Below are 16,727 nucleotides of genomic sequence, written 5' to 3'. Positions count from 1 at the left end.
AGATTCCCTTAGATCATTCCCCCCTTGCAATTATTCAGCCCTCAGAGACTACTCCACTGCCCAGACTGTTACACCCACTTCATACCTTCCACCATCCTCTTTTTAGTATGCAACTTTTATAATTACTTAGGCATTTAAAGGTTTGTAGGGGGTTTACAAGTGGGATGAGACTAGCAATACGTGTTCATCACTGATCTTGTATTGCTGCAGGAAAAATAGTAACTGTGTGTGTATGTCCAGTTAAAAGATATAAACAATAGATGCCTTCAGGAGGAGATACTGAACAGGCGGCCAAGAGAGGCAATTTTGGGACCTCCAGGAACAAAGGGAGTGAACAAGCAGCTAGGTGTGAATTATGCTGGTGGCACTGTCCTGCCCAGTATGCAAAAGACCACTTGAATCTGCCCCCCTCATTGTAGGACTCAGGTCAGGCTCTTTTTTGACACTGGTGACCAGGAAATAGAGACAAGCTTTCCAGAGCCACTGTGGATCTAGTCAAATCACACAATGACTTTATCCTTTGCTTCCTGGCTCCAAGCCTATTCCTGATCCGTTAGACAGGAGGAAGCGCCTCATAAAAAATAATCAAGAAGGACAAAACACTTGGATCAGACAGTTTGACAGTGAGTTATTATAAATGTTTTGAAGGTGGTAGCTCATTAAAACAGCAAGAAGAAAGCATTTCTGTGAGTTCCGTAAAACAACAAGCAAGGTGGCCTAAAAACAATGCTAACTATGATTCACAGCAAAGCTAAATATGAATCCCAGTGATACTGAGATTCCTGCTGTCATGTAATTACCTGAGAGTATCTCAGTTCAGAGATTTCCCACAGCTTGTATACAGTTGTTCTTCTCTTATTACTAGACTGTTACTTTCTAAATTGATAGCTTGTAAAGTATGGGGTACAAGATAGTCCTGCTTTCTGTAAGGCAATAGAATTCACTTATAGATAACTAAAAAGCTGAGTAATGACTACATATTTACCGTATTTGCCAGCGTATAAGACGACTGGGCATATAAGATGACACCCCAACATTTCCACTCAAAATATAGAGTTTATTACAATACGTTACAGTACCTGTCATTGTCACCATTGTACGGCCGCTGCGCAACCTCAGCGCCTCCGCCCAGCCCCTGCATCTCCCTGTGTCCGGCACTAGTGTGCAAGTGCATGTGCAAGCTCTGCGTAGACAAGGGGCAGGCCGGAGCGCCGCTGCTTCCCACTGAGCAGAACGGGCCGGTCACGCTGAAAAGGCTGGCACCCCTGTCTCGCTGCTGATGTTCGCTGCAGACATGCTGATGACCCGCCGCAGCAGAGGCGAGGGGGTGTAGTGAAATATACAAACTTTATAAAATGTGAAAACAGTCTAAAAAAGTGCAAAACAGTAAAATACAAGTCAAACAAGTGCGAACAGGACACCAAAATGCGAGGGGCAAACAGTAGGACTCTTGGCCCCAGATCATCCTCATCACTCTCCTCTGTACCCTTTCAATTTTATCTACATCCTTCTTGAAGTGAGGCCTCCAGAACTGCACACAGTACTCCAGGTGTGGTCTGACCAGTGCTGAATACAATGGGACTATGGCATCTTGTGATTTTGACGTGATGCCCCTGTTGATACAGCAAATGGCATTTGCCTTTTTTACCACTGCATCACACTGCCTGCTCATGTTTAGCTTACAATCCACAAGTACCCCAAGATCTCGTTCACACACAGTGTTACCTAGAAGTGTATCCCCCATTCAGTAGGCATGATTTTCATTTTTCTGACCCAGATGCAGAACTTTACACTTATCTTTCTTAAATTGCATCTTGTTCTCATTTGCCCGTTTTTCCATTGTGTTCAGATCTTGTTGAACTCTATCTTCTGGTGTATTTGCCAGTCCTCCCAATTTGGTGTCATCTGCAAACTTGATGAGTAGTCCCTTCACCCCCTCATCTAGATCATTAATGAATATGTTAAAAAGTACCAGACCGAGCACCAAGCCCTGAAGTACCCCGCTACTCACCTCCCTCCAGTCTGATGAAACAGTCTCTGATAAGGAGACCCGTACCATGATGGGCTTAATCCCCTTGCTTGAGCTCTCCCTTAACAGGCTCCATAACCATGCTTGACCCACCATTCCAACAGCTATGATGAAAATTGAACATTAAACACTAAATTCAACCATGATGAACATCTCAAGTCAACCCTTCAAGCAATAGGGTGGGAGCTTCCACACTCCACTGCCACTGGGAGGGAAGAGGCCCCAGTGATGCAGCTCCTGCACCTAAATAGGGGTGGCTGCCACATGCCCCTCCCTCCCTAGCACTCACATGCCTGGTCAGTGGCCTGGCCACATAAGAGCCACATGCCCTTCCTCCCCTGCCTGCCTGCTGGTTCTTCAGTAGCATCGTGGGCTGATTCCTGGGCCACATTTATACCCTACCTTTCTATACAATAGTAACAAAAATCAATTTACATAATTCTCCTATTCTGTCCAAGCTATATGCTAAACCGCCCCCCCCCCAATGAAACAATGGAGGATTTGGGCACCTTTATTATTATTGTTGTTGTTGTTGTTGTTATTGTTATTTAATTTTTAGACTGCCCTTCTCCAAATAGGTCTCAGGGCGGTTTACAACATAAATAGTTAAAACACAATAAAATCCCAATTAAAACCCCAATTAACATCAACAAAAGTTACATATAACATATAAGCGGCGGTGGTCACAATTCTGATCTTAGTTACCTGACCTTCTTTTGATGCCCATAGAATTGGACCCCCTGGTCTAATACGTTTGAAAATTGGGGTATTTATATAACAAGTTTGATTCCAATACCTCCCCCGCCCTCCCACCACCACCTAATATATCCTAGAATAATTTTGCCATTGACTTTAACGTGGCAACCTCTACTGGGCCCAGAACCTCATCCTATTTATGCCCCAGTATCATTGCAGACAACCCTGAACTGACTAATCTGTGGGGCCATGATTGAAATGTTACAGTTAAACTGATTAATCAAACATTGAATTCCTGTTGTCAAAGTTGTTGAGGTGGTTATTATTATTGTTGATGTTGATGATATAGTTGCTGAACTTATATTGTATTAGTTGCACAATTTCATATTCTCTGCCTGAGCTGCAAGGAAGGGCATCATATACATGTAAGAAAACAAACAAACAAAAACAAAAACAAATGAAGTTCTCCAAAAGGTATAATTGATCTGGAAAAATTCAGGCTTACTGAATCTCAATACCATACCTTATTGGGATTCAGGAATATCATGAAATATTTATATTTGGGGGGTCCAACATAACCAGATTAAACAATATTTTTTTGCAGCATTAAAGGATGCTCTTACAAGGCCCTAAGTAAATAACAGAACATATCATATAATGCAAGCAATCCCTCCAGTAAATCACGAGCACATTTTAATGAACAAACTCCAGGCTCAAAAGAGACTGCAATAATACACACATCCCTTTTATCCAGAAGGTAGTACAGCTGCAAACTGGACTACCTGAACCATTGACACATTGGCTACAAGGTAGCTACAGGTCAAGGCCAAGTTTTGAGCTGTCCTCCCCTGACAGACTTTGCTTCTGCTCATCACAGCCTGCTATCGCATCCAGTGACCTGCTTACAAGCTCATTACATTTCTTATCATCCTCTTCATTTCTGTGCAAAACACTCATCTTTCTGCTGGGGTTGTCTTTTGTGTAGCATTAGCTCAAGGCACCATCAGGAATAAATGAGAGCAGCCACTGAGCAGGAACAGAGGAATATAGATGGAAAGCTCCCTATTTTCCATTATTATTTGGGATGAATGTCATTTTTAGGCAAGCAAAGGTAAAGGTAATTTTTAGGCATGCATTAAAAATGCTTAAAAATGCAAATAGATACCATGTTACTGAATGGGCAGTGGCGGTGCAAACAGTATCTTCTTTGGGTGGTCCTGAAAATATTTGGTGTAACCCAGTGACACATAAGCCAGTCAAAGTTTAGAACATTCATAGCCCATCAATGAAGTGTTAAGATGTATATTTTAAATAATTCCTAACACTGAAATCAGTTTGTTAGCTGACTAGATGGAACCTCAAAACTACCTCTGGCTTTTGTGGATAGTGAAGAAAGCTTTACATTAACTGAGAATGCAGATACAGAGCAGGGAACCTTTTTGCTACAAGCTTTACCTTGGATCTAGTTGGTCTGACTCTGAGAACCAATGATAGAAGAAGAGAAGAAGAAGAAGAAGAAGAAGAGTTGGTTCTTATATGCTGCTTTTCTCTACCCGAAGGAGTCTCAAAGTGGTTTACAGTCGCCTTCCCTTTCCTTTCCCCACAACAGACACCCTGTGAGGTGGGTGAGGCTGAGAGAGCCCTGATATCACTGCTCGGTCAGAGCAGTTTTATCAGTGCCGTGGCGAGCCCAAGATCACCCAGCTGGCTGCATATGGGGGAATGCAGATTCGAACCCGGCATGCCAGATTAGAAGTCTGCACTCCTAACCACTACACCCAACTGGCTCTCAATAGGCATATTTCATTCCTGCCAGCATCCTCACAGGAACACCTCGGAGGTCCTATATCCAGACCTCCTATATCCAGAGCTTTCTCCATTCTGGCCCCCACCTGGTGGAATGAGCTCCCAGAGGAGATCAGAGCCCTGACAGAACCTAAACAGTTCCACAGGGCCTGCAAAAGGGAGCCCCTCCGCCAGACATTTGGTTGAGGTCAAACAAAGAGACCTAAAGGTAAAGGTAAAGGTATCCCCTGTGCAAGCACTGGGTCATGTCTGACCCTTGGGGTGACGCCCTCTAGCGTTTTCATGGCAGACTCAATACGGGATGGTTTGCCAGTGCCTTCCCCAGTCATTACCGTTTACCCCCCAGCAAGCTGGGTACTCATTTTACCGACCTTGGAAGGATGGAAGGCTGAGTCAACCTTGAGCCGGCTGCTGGGATCAAACTCCCAGCCTCATGGGCAGAGCTTTCAGACAACATTTCTGCTGCCTTACCACTCTGTGCCACAAGAGGCTCTTGTAATAGAATAGGCAAGACCAATAAACTGAGTCTCATTCCAGATAATGTTGACATGCTATTGAGCATTGGAGATACTGTTTAGGGACTGTGGAGCCAACTTGTCCTAGAGAGGGTTTCACTCCTCCTGAAAAAGCAAGTTCTAATGGATGGTGATGCTACTGGATCCTAGTCTACAGTTGATGCTCAATTCAACTTTGTGGCATGTAATACCTTTTATGAACTCCAGAATGATTTACCAGCTATGGCTATTCCCTAAAAAGCATGAAATTGTTAATGAATGAACTATAGTAATATGCTAAAATTATATTTAATGTTAATGATATGTTATGTTATGACTCTTATGAATATATGATGTTCTATGTTTCCAAAACATTCCATGTAAGCCGCCTTGGGCCATAAGGAAAGGGCAGTATAAAAATCTAGTAAAAAAATAATAATGATCCAGCCACAGATATCCATGTTCTAATTGTATCCAAATTAGATTGTTTTAATGTGCTGTATGTGGGGGCTCTCTTTTAAAACAGTTCAGATATTTCAGTTGTTTCAGAACACTGAAGATAGACTATTGTCGGAAGTTGGTTGCAGGCATTATACCACCTCTGTGCTGAAAGATCTGCACTGATTAGTCATTTATTTCTGGGAACAATTTAAAGTGCTGATTGTTATCATTAAGGCCCTAAATTACTTAGGATCATGATACCTGAAGGACTGTCTCCTTCCATACTATCCAGCCTGTCAGTTAAGATCTGCCTCTCAAGCCCGGTTTTTGTGTTCCCACTTTAATATGAGAGGTGGGTGGTGACTAGAAGTAGGGTATTAGGGTACCAATAAAGGTACTCTAAATCTAGAAGTAGGGTATTTTCTGTGGTGGTATTTTGTCTTTGGAATGCCCTCCACCTTTAGGCTTGCTTGGAACTTGGCTAAGTGGCATTAAGTTGTTTCCAATTTATTGCAACCCATACTTTTAATTAGGGGCTTTATCTTATCAATGTATATTAATGGAAAAACCAGATATTGTCATAATAATTCAAACAGAATAGGAATGCAATTGCTCAGTAATGGCAAATTTGATGGAAGGAAGAAGTTAAGGAGAGGGGAAAATAATTAGATTCAAATCCAGCTGTGCCTTTGATTTTCAAGTCATATGCTTTCAAGAGTCAAAGCTCCCTTCATCAGATAGGGAGCTTTTACTCTTGAAAGCTTATACCCATAAAATCTTGTTGGTCTCTGTGGTGCTATTGCCCTCTAAACTAGCACTTCTACAGCAGACCAACACCCTCTGAAACGGTCTTCATGGGGAAAATAATATAATTCTTTACTCTAGGAAAAAAAGCCTCTTTAATCACATTTAGCATTGAGTGCTCAGATTATATTAGTCAAATCGTACTTATAACACTCTATATTTTGAGTACACTATCAGTTTTTTTGTTTTTTTTGTAATGTAAGAAATGAACAATGCTACAGAATGATTGATGTACAATTCAACAGTTTATTCTTCTTCATTAAATATACAAAAGCAAATGAACAAGGTTTAGTTCTCTTCAGTATTATGTCTATAGAAAGAAGGACAATCTGGAAAGACATGCAGGTACATGAAGGATGAGAAATGTCTTTGTGTGTGTTACAGTTCGGCGTCATCTGTATCTTTTTGCAAATGGACAGATAGGAAAAGTATGAAAGAAGTATATTTGAACATTTAAGAAACCACCACATGGCTCCATCATAAGAGAAGACCTTGTATGGAACAGATATTTTTCATACAGAAAGAGATGCTTTTTAAACTGGGTACAGTAACCTGATAACCATTCGTTTGTGGGAGGGGATGAAACTGGGCTGGCCCTTTGCCTAGCCACTGTAGAATTAGCAGAGCACTCCTTTCTGGGTCCTGACAATCTCCATAAGGTTGATGAGCTAAATGTGTCTAAGGAAAGTTGCTCAAGTAGACTCAGTTTAGACAACAGCTGAAAACTGATAACACATAGGGGGAGTTGATATAATTGCACAGATGTGAACTGATCCTTTGGCCCTTGATAACTCACTACTGAGTGAAAGAAAGAAAAAAAAATGAAAGTTAAAGAAAGCATTTTTGCTGAACTGAACTGATAGGAAAGTTCTAACTGTAGCATTTGATTACTTGTCTTATTCACAGGAATATTAGCAAGAGCATAGCTTATTCTAAGCAGTAGTATAAAGACTGGAGAAGGATTTCACTTCAGTTTTTTTTTTTAACTACCACCACCAGAATGATTGTGCTTCATAATCTTGTTTCATCATATTCTGATTCTTGAGGGGGAAATGGTAGACTTGGGGTAACTGCTATTTTTCACTCTTTGAAGAACCAGAAAATCAGCAAATTCTTATACGTTTTACAGATATCTGTAAACCAAAAGATTTAGTGTGTACTATTGAAATAGCTGAAACTTTATCCACATTCCCCAACAGTTCAAACTAATGCTAAAGCCCCATTCAGAGAGTATGGCATAACGCAATGAAATGATGTATAATGAAAATCTGTATCATTTGGTATTCCTTATTACAATCAGCCATCTATTCATCCTTCCTGGATGTGCTCATGAATAAGATATATAACATACCAATACGTTTTCCTCCTATAAGAACATATTATCGTGCTCAGTAACATTGAAAGGGGAGTGTTTTGTATTTCATTTTCAATACGAATGATATTGCCCTCAAATTAAAAAAAAATGAATAGAATTATGTACTATAATTTCATCTATTTATCTAGATTTAATTTTTTTTAAATGTAATCAGTATAAATCAGACATTTATCAGTGAAGACAATGGAGACTGTCACATGAATGGGAGAAAATGTTGAGAATATTGTCCCTTATCTAGCAGTATTTAGAGGATGCTGCTTTAGACATGATGGTGTTAGAATGCTTAGTTTATAAAGATTAAATCATTTTAATGATACCACTATTTATATATTTAAAAAATTATGTGGGTATTGTACCTAAGGAATATGAACTTGACCATAATCCAAATAAAATTGAGATGCTGTTGACTGGAGCTGTTGCTGATCATGGAACTGGGAACCTTTTAAAATTGTATTGTGTTGTACTTCCATTGAAGAAGCATAGTTGTAATTCAGTGGTGCTATGGGGTCAGAGTCTATATTTAAGTGATCAGATTGCATTTGTATTACAGTTGTCTTACAGTGCACCTTTAACCAGTTTCAGTCAATTCACCAACTCTCACCCTTCTTGAGAAACATCATCCATCCTGAGTGAGCCATGCTGTTGTCACCATCAGTAGGCTAATACAATATTCCCTATATGGTGCTGCTGTTAAAGGTAGTCCAAAAGTTTCACTAAGTTCAACAGGAAGATTCTGCAAGATTGCTGGCTGATGGGGATCAGTGTCAGTACACTATGCTTGTGGGTAATATATTGCCTGCTCAGATTCTGTACCAAACCAACACATTAGATTTGACCTTTAAATTCCTTAAAGTACCAGCAGATGTCCTTTTTCATGTTCCTCAGTTTCAGGGATTTAGAAGATATCAGAAAAGCATTGGGTCTTTTCATTGTTTATGCTAGGCTATGGAATGCTCTCCCCCTTTTCCTGTGTCTGGCAGCATCTTTTTTCACTGAACCGAAATTTCGGCTAGTATTTAATTACTTGCTTGATGAAAACTTACATGCAAAAGTAGACAAGAAATATGGTGATCCAAATGTCTTTGTCCGCAGATCCATATACCAAAGATCCATAGACTTAGATAGCAGGGACTGAGGGATGGGAGGGAATAAATGGGAAAGGGAAGCTAACGCCGATTTCCTGCTCTGCTGTACTTTATTTTCTGCTGTTAAGGCAAATAGAAAGAGGGACCATGCATTCATTACAGGGATTCATGGGGGAGTTCATTACCTTTGTCCCCATCCCCAAGCAGCCTTGCTGACGGAAGAATTTTTTGTTTCAGCTTGACTTGACATAACTGTTTACTTGGGTATATTTCCTACAATAAAATCATTCTTCAATTATAATATACTAGTAAAAAAGCCCATTGTATGAAGAAGACAATGGGCGCTAGCAGGTGGGGACCAGAGCGAGCGGCAGGCGAGGGACAGAGCGAGGGACAGGCTACCTGAAAGAGGAGGCGGGCGGCGGCTCCTCGGCGTCTCGTAGTTTTTGCCGAGGAGCACCAGGTGTGGTGCGCTGGGCTGCGGCGGCTCCTCTGCATTTTTTTGTTCTTCTGCGGCTTTCCCGGCGGCTCCATTGTGTTCTGGGGCCATGAGGGCAGGGAGCCACCAGCAGCCGCGCTGTGCGCGGCTGCCGGGGCTCCCAGGGCGCCGGCTTGAAGCGGCGACAGGCTCCTCCAGGGTTTTTTTTTTTTCTGCTGCTTGGAGTTGCGAAAGGCTCCTACAGGGTTTTTTTTTTTTCTGCTAGCTCTCGTGGGAGCGCCGGCTTGGAGCTGCGAAAAGCTTCTACAGGGTTAATTTTTTTCTGCTGCTTGGAGTTGCGAAAGGCTCCTACAGGGTTTTTTTTTTCCTGCTAGCTCTCGTGGGAGCGCCGGCTTGGAGCTGCGAAAGGCTCATACAGGGTTAATTTTTTTCTGCTGCTTGGAGCTGGGAAAGGCTCCTAAAGGTTTTTTTTTTTCTGCTGCTTGGAGCTGTGAAAGGCTCCTACAGGGTTTGTTTTTTTTTCTGCTAGCTCTCGTGGGCGTGCCGGCTTGGAGCTGCGAATGGCTCCTACAGGGTTTTTTTCCCCTGCTGCTTGGAGCTGCGAAAGGCTCCTACAGGGTTAATTTTTTTCTTCTGCTTGGAGCTGCGAAAGGCTCCTACAGGGTTAATTTTTTTCTGCTAGCTCTCGTGGGCGTGCCGGCTTGGAGCTCCTACAGGGTTTTTTTTTTTCTGCTGCCTCTCGTGGGCTTGGAGCTCCTACAGGGTTTTTTTTTTCTGCTGCCTCTCGTGGGCGTGCTGGCTTGGAGCTCCTACAGGGTTTTTTTTTTTCTGCTGCTTGGAGCTGTGAAAGGCTCCTACAGGGTTTTTTTTCTGCTGCTTGGAGCTGGGAAAGGCTCCTACAGGGTTTTTTTTTTCTGCTGCCTCTCGTGGGCGTGCTGGCTTGGAGCTCCTACAGGGTTTTTTTTTTTCTGCTGCTTGGAGCTGTGAAAGGCTCCTACAGGGTTTTTTTTCTGCTGCTTGGAGCTGGGAAAGGCTCCTACAGGGTTTTTTTTCTGCTGCTTGGAGCTGGGAAAGGCTCCTACAGGGTTTTTTTTTTCTGCTGCCTCTCGTGGGCGTGCTGGCTTGGAGCTCCTACAGGGTTTTTTTTTTTCTGCTGCCTCTCGTGGGCGTGCTGGCTTGGAGCTCCTACAGGGTTTTTTTTTCTGCTGCTTGGAGCTGGGAAAGGCTCCTTCAGGGTTTTGTTTTCTGCTGCTTGGATCTGCGAAAGGCTCCTTCAGGGTTTTTTTTTCTGCTGCTTGGATCTGCGAAAGGCTCCTACAGGGTTTTTTTTCCTGTTGCTTGGAGCTGCGAAAGGCTCCTACAGGGTTAATTTTTTTCTGCTGCCTCTCGTGGGCGTGCTGGCTTGGAGCTCCTACAGGGTTTTTTTTTCTGCTGCTTGGAGCTGGGAAAGGCTCCTTCAGGGTTTTGTTTTCTGCTGCTTGGATCTGCGAAAGGCTCCTTCAGGGTTTTTTTTTCTGCTGCTTGGATCTGCGAAAGGCTCCTACAGGGTTTTTTTTCCTGCTGCTTGGAGCTGTGAAAGGCTCCTACAGGGTTAATTTTTTTCTGCTGCCTCTCGTGGGCGTGCCGGCTTGGAGCTCCTACAGGGTTTTTTTTTCTGCTGCTTGGAGCTGTGAAAGGCTCCTACAGGGTTTTTTTTTCTGCTGCCTCTCGTGGGCGTGCCGGCTTGGAGCTCCTACAGGGGTTTTTTTTTCTGCTGCTTGGAGCTGGGAAAGGCTCCTTCAGGGTTTTTTTTCCTGCTGCTTGGATCTGCGAAAGGCTCCTACAGGGTTTTTTTTTTCTGCTGCTTGGAGCTGGGAAAGGCTCCTACAGGGTTTTTTTTTTTCTGCTGCCTCTCGTGGGCTTGGAGCTCCTACAGGGTTTTTTTTTTCTGCTGCCTCTCGTGGGCGTGCCGGCTTGGAGCTCCTACAGGGTTTTTTTTTCTGCTGCTTGGAGCTGTGAAAGGCTCCTACAGGGTTTTTTTTTTCTGCTGCCTCTCGTGGGCGTGCCGGCTTGGAGCTCCTACAGGGGTTTTTTTTCCTGCTGCTTGGAGCTGCGAAAGGCTCCTGCAGGGTTTTTTTTTCTGCTGCGTGGAGCTGCGAAAGGCTCCTACAGGGTTTTTTTTTTCTGCTGCTTGGAGCTGCGAAAGGCTCCTACAGGGTTTTTTTTTTCTGCTGCTTGGAGCTGCGAAAGGCTCCTACAGGGTTAATTTTTTTCTGCTGCCTCTCGTCGGCGCGCCGGCTTGGAGCTCCTACAGGGTTTTTTTTTTCTGCTGCCTCTCGTCCCGCTAGCGGCGAAAGGCTCCTCCGGGGGTGTTTCTTTTTTCTCTGCAGCTTCTCGGCGGCTGGAGTCTTGTGTTGTGTTTGCGGCGGGGGCTTCCTTGGGGCCCGCCTGACGCGGTGAGAGACGCTTCGCGCCTCTCACCGCGTCAGGCCGGGAGCAACTGCGAGCCGCGCTGAGCGCGGCTTGCAGTTGCTGGGGCTGGGAATCGGACACATCCCGGACACATCCCGCCCCAGAACCCCTTACTGTTTTATTTAGTCCGTGGCGCCCGCGGCGCCACGGGCGGTGTACAGATTACAAGATCAGTAAATTCAGTGCCCCTAAACCATCGCTGTGATGAAGAACAACAAAACTTGAACCAACAACCATGAGTAACATAGGGTGGGTGGGCAGGACAGGACAAAGAGGCTGACACTCTGCATGTGGTGCCTATATAGGTGTCCAAGTCCCGCCGTGCACATTCTTGCTAGGTGTGCTTAGCTTGGGCGCGCATGCCAATGGGCCCCAGCAGCTGGCACTTCTTCCTTTTTCCAGCCAGGCCCTCCGCAGCGTCAGCTGCTGGCTGTGTCCTACTCATGGTCGTTCTTTATCTTTACTAATGCTCTCTATCAATTTACATGGAACATTAAGATAATCAGCCTGCAATTTCTGCTTACCTAGAATTTTAATTAAAGGACTGTTTGTTTTTTTATTTTTAAAAATTACATTAATATATATTTTTAACCTGATAAATATTTAAAGCTCATTTTAAGCTCCCTATTTTATGGTATGTAAAGTGTCTCAGGTAGGTTTTGTCTGAAAAGGCATCCTATTGATTTTCCAAATACAATTGGATAACAATGCCCTCCAAGAGTTCCCATGTGGGTATCTGATCCCTCTTGGTGTCCTGGAAAATATCAGGTCTTTTAGAGGGCATTAAACTCCCCGATAGTTTATTTCTTAGCATTTTCTCTTTCCTAAATATTCTCTAAGAGTTCAAGGAACAAATATAAGAAACATGTCCAACATCATAAACAAAGAAGTCAAAAATAACATATATCTTTTTGAATTCAATTCTCCTGATAACAGACACATTTTGTTTCTGGGACCAATTACTCTGCATGTGGAGAAATCAAGGTCACATTCCACTCAGCAACTCCTTAGACTGTTCCAAACTGTGGCATCTAGCCAAAGAGTCAAGAGCTGATTTTTGATATCTATTCGGAGAGGGGATAGTCAAAGGATAAGAGTCAGGAGAACAAGAATGGGAGCTGCAAATGGGGAAGAAGAGGGAGAGGAGAGGATGCCAAATTTGGAGTGGAGAGTTGAGGGGACTGGGGGGAGGGCAAAAACACAAATATCTGCAACCATCCATTCCTTTCTGCAGGTTGAGTTAGGAATAAACAAACTATTGTGACAATTATGGTAAGATCTGCGATTCAGCAAAGGATCCTTTCCTTTTTTGTCAGCTGTTAAAGACCCTGACATTAAAATTAAGAGACTACTAAACTACACTAGATGCCGGGAAGCCTGTGAACAGATTTGTCAGGATTTTTAAGTGTTGTTAACAACAGGTATTATGCAATGTCCCCATTAGACTACAGTGGGAAAGGAATGGTTTTAATTGTTCTTTCCTGTTCAAAGTTTGCTGTCTGAAATCAACACTTCTCTTTAACTGTCATTAGTTTGGAAGTGGGGGGGTAATGCAAGTACTGTCTTTACAGAAGTGCAGAAAAGAACAACTAAAATGATTAAGGGGGTGGAGCACCCCTGTTATGAAGAAAGGTTAGGTCTCTTTAGCTTGGAGAACTAGCCTGGTTTCACATCTACATGCACATTTCATAAGACTTCAGAATTTTCCTCAAAAAACCTACATCCTCCCAAAATAGGACAGAACTAAATAAACCCAACTCACCTAGTCTAATTCTGCAATATCAATAAATAGGGCTGTAAGGTACAACCTGACAATTTGCTGTGTCTTTTTAGAACTGGCAATGAATTCAGAGTTTGAACATAAGGTTGGTCTGCAGCACCCATCTCATATGGCTTTTGCCCAAGGAGGTCCCATGATCGCCAGCATACCCTTGCTGGTGGTCACCAGGGAACACCATCCTCTGTTTTTTTACCAGTGCGAAATATGTTTGCATTCAACCCATACATTGTTTCCCTGTCCCAATTCCTTTCCTCATAATTTCTCCTCCCCCTCCTTCTATAACGACTGGGTCTCTACTAGGAAGCTATACATGAAAGGACTACAGAAGGAATACAGGGCACTCTTAGCGGCTTTATCTCTCAAGTCATCTCTTGGTTTCAAGATACTGGGTGGATTTTCAAGATGCAATCTGACAGTCTAGCTTCATAGGATCAGGGTTAAAAAAATTATACATTCTCCCCACCACACAGACATTTTAATTCTTGTATCTGTGAGCAAGACAACAAAAATAATCTGGCATTGTCCTTTTATAATTCATTTATTATATTCTGATCATAGTTCAGATACTCTTGCCTGCTTCAAGTGCTTTTTCATACAGACAACAAGATGAGGCACACAGTGTAAATCAGCCTTATGTGCCTCAGCTTTGCTAGTAATCTAAATGCAAACACAGACTTCCCAGCAAAATCAAGGACATAATTTTAATAAGTGAAACTTAATAGCCACAAATGCAGCTTTCTGAATGATTGGCAGCTTAAAATATACTATTGCTGCCAGCTGTTATCACGGAGTCAGGAATGGAGGCTACAGACTCAAAATGGAAGAGCTGGTGTCTTTAACAGAACAACATAGGAAAGACGAGTTACCAAATAACACTGTTTGTGTGAATTTTAAAACTTCTTTTTAATCACAGTTCCTAAAGCCTTTCCAAAATGTCATACAGTAGTTGTCAGACATTCATTTACACTTTCCAAAGCTTTATGAATACTATTTGATCATGCCTCTGCGGCCAAGATAACCTGAACAGAACAGATTGATCAATAAGTATTATGATTTATATTAAACCTGCTTTTGTTCCAAGAAGCTTGGGATGCAATGCATGGTCTATCTTCCCATTATATCCACGTTTTAATTCTATAAAGGTCTTTTCTGGTTGGCTGTAACCTCTACAGCACACTGGATCTCTTGTTGATCAGGGGCCTGTGTGACTAAAAATTGACTGTGGCAGATGCTGACTTACATCTGCAGTGTGAAATGACTGCTTAAAAAGTGACATTTTGCAACCGGAATAAATAATGCAAATGAATGTTTAGCAGAGAGAGAGAGAGAGAGAGAGAGAGAGAGAGAGAGAGAGAGCTCAGTATAGGAATCATGAATGGACGGTGGCAGTGATGGGGTAGTCTGGCTCCTTATATTCACAAACCTACAAAAGGAAGATTCTTCACTGATCCCGGGGTACAGATCTATACAGGAAAATCTCCTGTTCAGGTTCTAGCCAATATGCAAAAGAAGCCTGGAGATCAAATATAATTCCAGGAGGCCTCCAGACCCCACCTGGAGTCTGACAATCGGGAGCGGAGACTTACCGGAGCTCCGTGTTGCTGCCGCGGAGGCGCGTGCCCGGCAGAGAAGAAAGAGGCGCATCTCGGCTGACGCGTCTCTCAGGATTGCCTGGGGGATGGGGCTGCGGAGGCGTGGTTCGCCTCTCGGGCGGGGGAGGAATAGGCGTTTCCGACGCCTATTTAAGGGGCTGGGCATGCCTGCTCAGCCTCTTTCCTCCAACGGCGCAGCACGGGGAAGCTTCCCACCCTCCCTCCCTCTTTTTTTGGGTTTGTTGCGAAAATATGTATTAGTGGTTATTGTTAGGGTTATATGGTTATTGTCACAGCAGGCGGGTTGGCATGGGGAGAATCCTTTTGGGGGAAAGCAGGTTTGCGTATCTACTTCCCTCGGTATTTGGGGGTCTCATTAAGAGATCGGCACGTATGCGAGCCAAATGTCAACCCGGCTGGGGAGGCAGGCTCGCATTGCCAGGCGGTTTGGGGAGACAGTCAGAGGCCTACGCCCATTGGATCCCTGTTTAAACCGCCTTCCCTGGGTGTGCGGTTTCAGATGGCAAGGAGCTTTCCATGCTATAGGCTTACGCCTAGGCTGGTTCTCCAGGGCGCCATCTGAGACCTTGATTCATCGGTCTGCTGACCGAGTCTTTAAGGGATTCCTCCTCATGCCAAGCCAACTCTCCTTTGCTAGGAGAATAAAGCTGTGGCCTTATTATTCCAAACACTTGTGTGGTGTCTTTCTTCCTGCGGGCAACAGACTGCCCTCCTGCCAAGCAACTATATATCCTCTAAAGGCATTCCTCCACTGTGCTACACAACATTCAAGGGTTGCAAGGCTGGGGTTTGCTGCCCCCCAAATAGGGTTGCCAACTCCAACTTGGGAAATTCCTCAAAATTAGGGAGCAGGGCCTGAGAAGGGAAAACTTTGGGAAGGGGAGTTGATTATCAGGAATGGGATTCCATCAAGTCCTCCTTCCAAAGTTGTCATTTTTTCAAGACAGCTTATTTCTGCAGTCTGGAGAGAGCTCTGGGCCTCACCTGGCAGAAGGGAACCCTAACCCGCAAACTACCTTTAGAAGCACTTTCCGGTTCCTTCTTATTTCACAAGTTTCCTGTCACTCTGCCCTAAATAACCATGTACTTATTGAAGGTTTCCGAAGGATAAGAAAGAAAAGCCCCCCCCCCTCCCCACCTTCCTCCTCCTGGAACCTCCTTGAATAGGTATGGAAGGAGTACATTCCCCCAAGATTTTAAAATCCTTAGAGGATATTCCTCATCAGCACCTTAAAGAGGATGTGGAATTAATTAAGGATTTAGGCTCCATATTCCCCCTGATCCTATTTTATTTTCCTGAAAATAAATTTAAATGGCAAAGGGTACAAATTATGGAGGGAAAGAGAGATCTTGAGACCTTGCCTAAATTCTTGCCAAACTGGTTTTATAAGCTCTCATTTGCCAATCAGACGATGAGGCAAAAGCAGTGGGTTGTTTACCAGGCCAGAGAGAGGGTAAATGGCCACAGGCTGGGTGGAGTAGTTATGTTGGCTGGGGCCAGCTTCAATGGGTAGTTGCTGCTGCCCTCTTTGGCTACATGAGCCTGCATCCCAACAATCTTGCCCTCAGCTGTTTTTTTTCAACTGTTTTTGGGAGCTTACCTAGAAAACAAGCCATTGGGAGTAAAGATTGCAGCTGCAGAACATGCTTAAATGGTTGCCCCACTTAGTCACTAGCCATGTGCTGCAGGCTACAGCTGGACATCTGAGTGCCA

General features: G+C 43.6%; 1 long non-coding RNA gene across 1 annotated transcript in view; it reads right to left on the bottom strand.

Annotated features, from left to right (window-relative positions):
• The window catches only part of LOC143819047 (uncharacterized), a 242,747-nt gene extending 227,724 nt beyond the window's left edge, over nucleotides 1-15,023 (bottom strand). Inside the window, exon 1 of the long non-coding RNA XR_013224739.1 lies at nucleotides 14,987-15,023. This is a non-coding gene — a long non-coding RNA (uncharacterized LOC143819047). The remainder of the gene's footprint in view (nucleotides 1-14,986) is intronic.
• Nucleotides 15,024-16,727: the final 1,704 nt, after the last annotated feature.

Source organism: Paroedura picta, chromosome 10 (genome assembly GCF_049243985.1).
Source record: "Paroedura picta isolate Pp20150507F chromosome 10, Ppicta_v3.0, whole genome shotgun sequence".
NCBI lineage: Eukaryota > Metazoa > Chordata > Lepidosauria > Squamata > Gekkonidae > Paroedura > Paroedura picta.
This window is presented reverse-complemented; position numbering and strand designations above follow the sequence as displayed.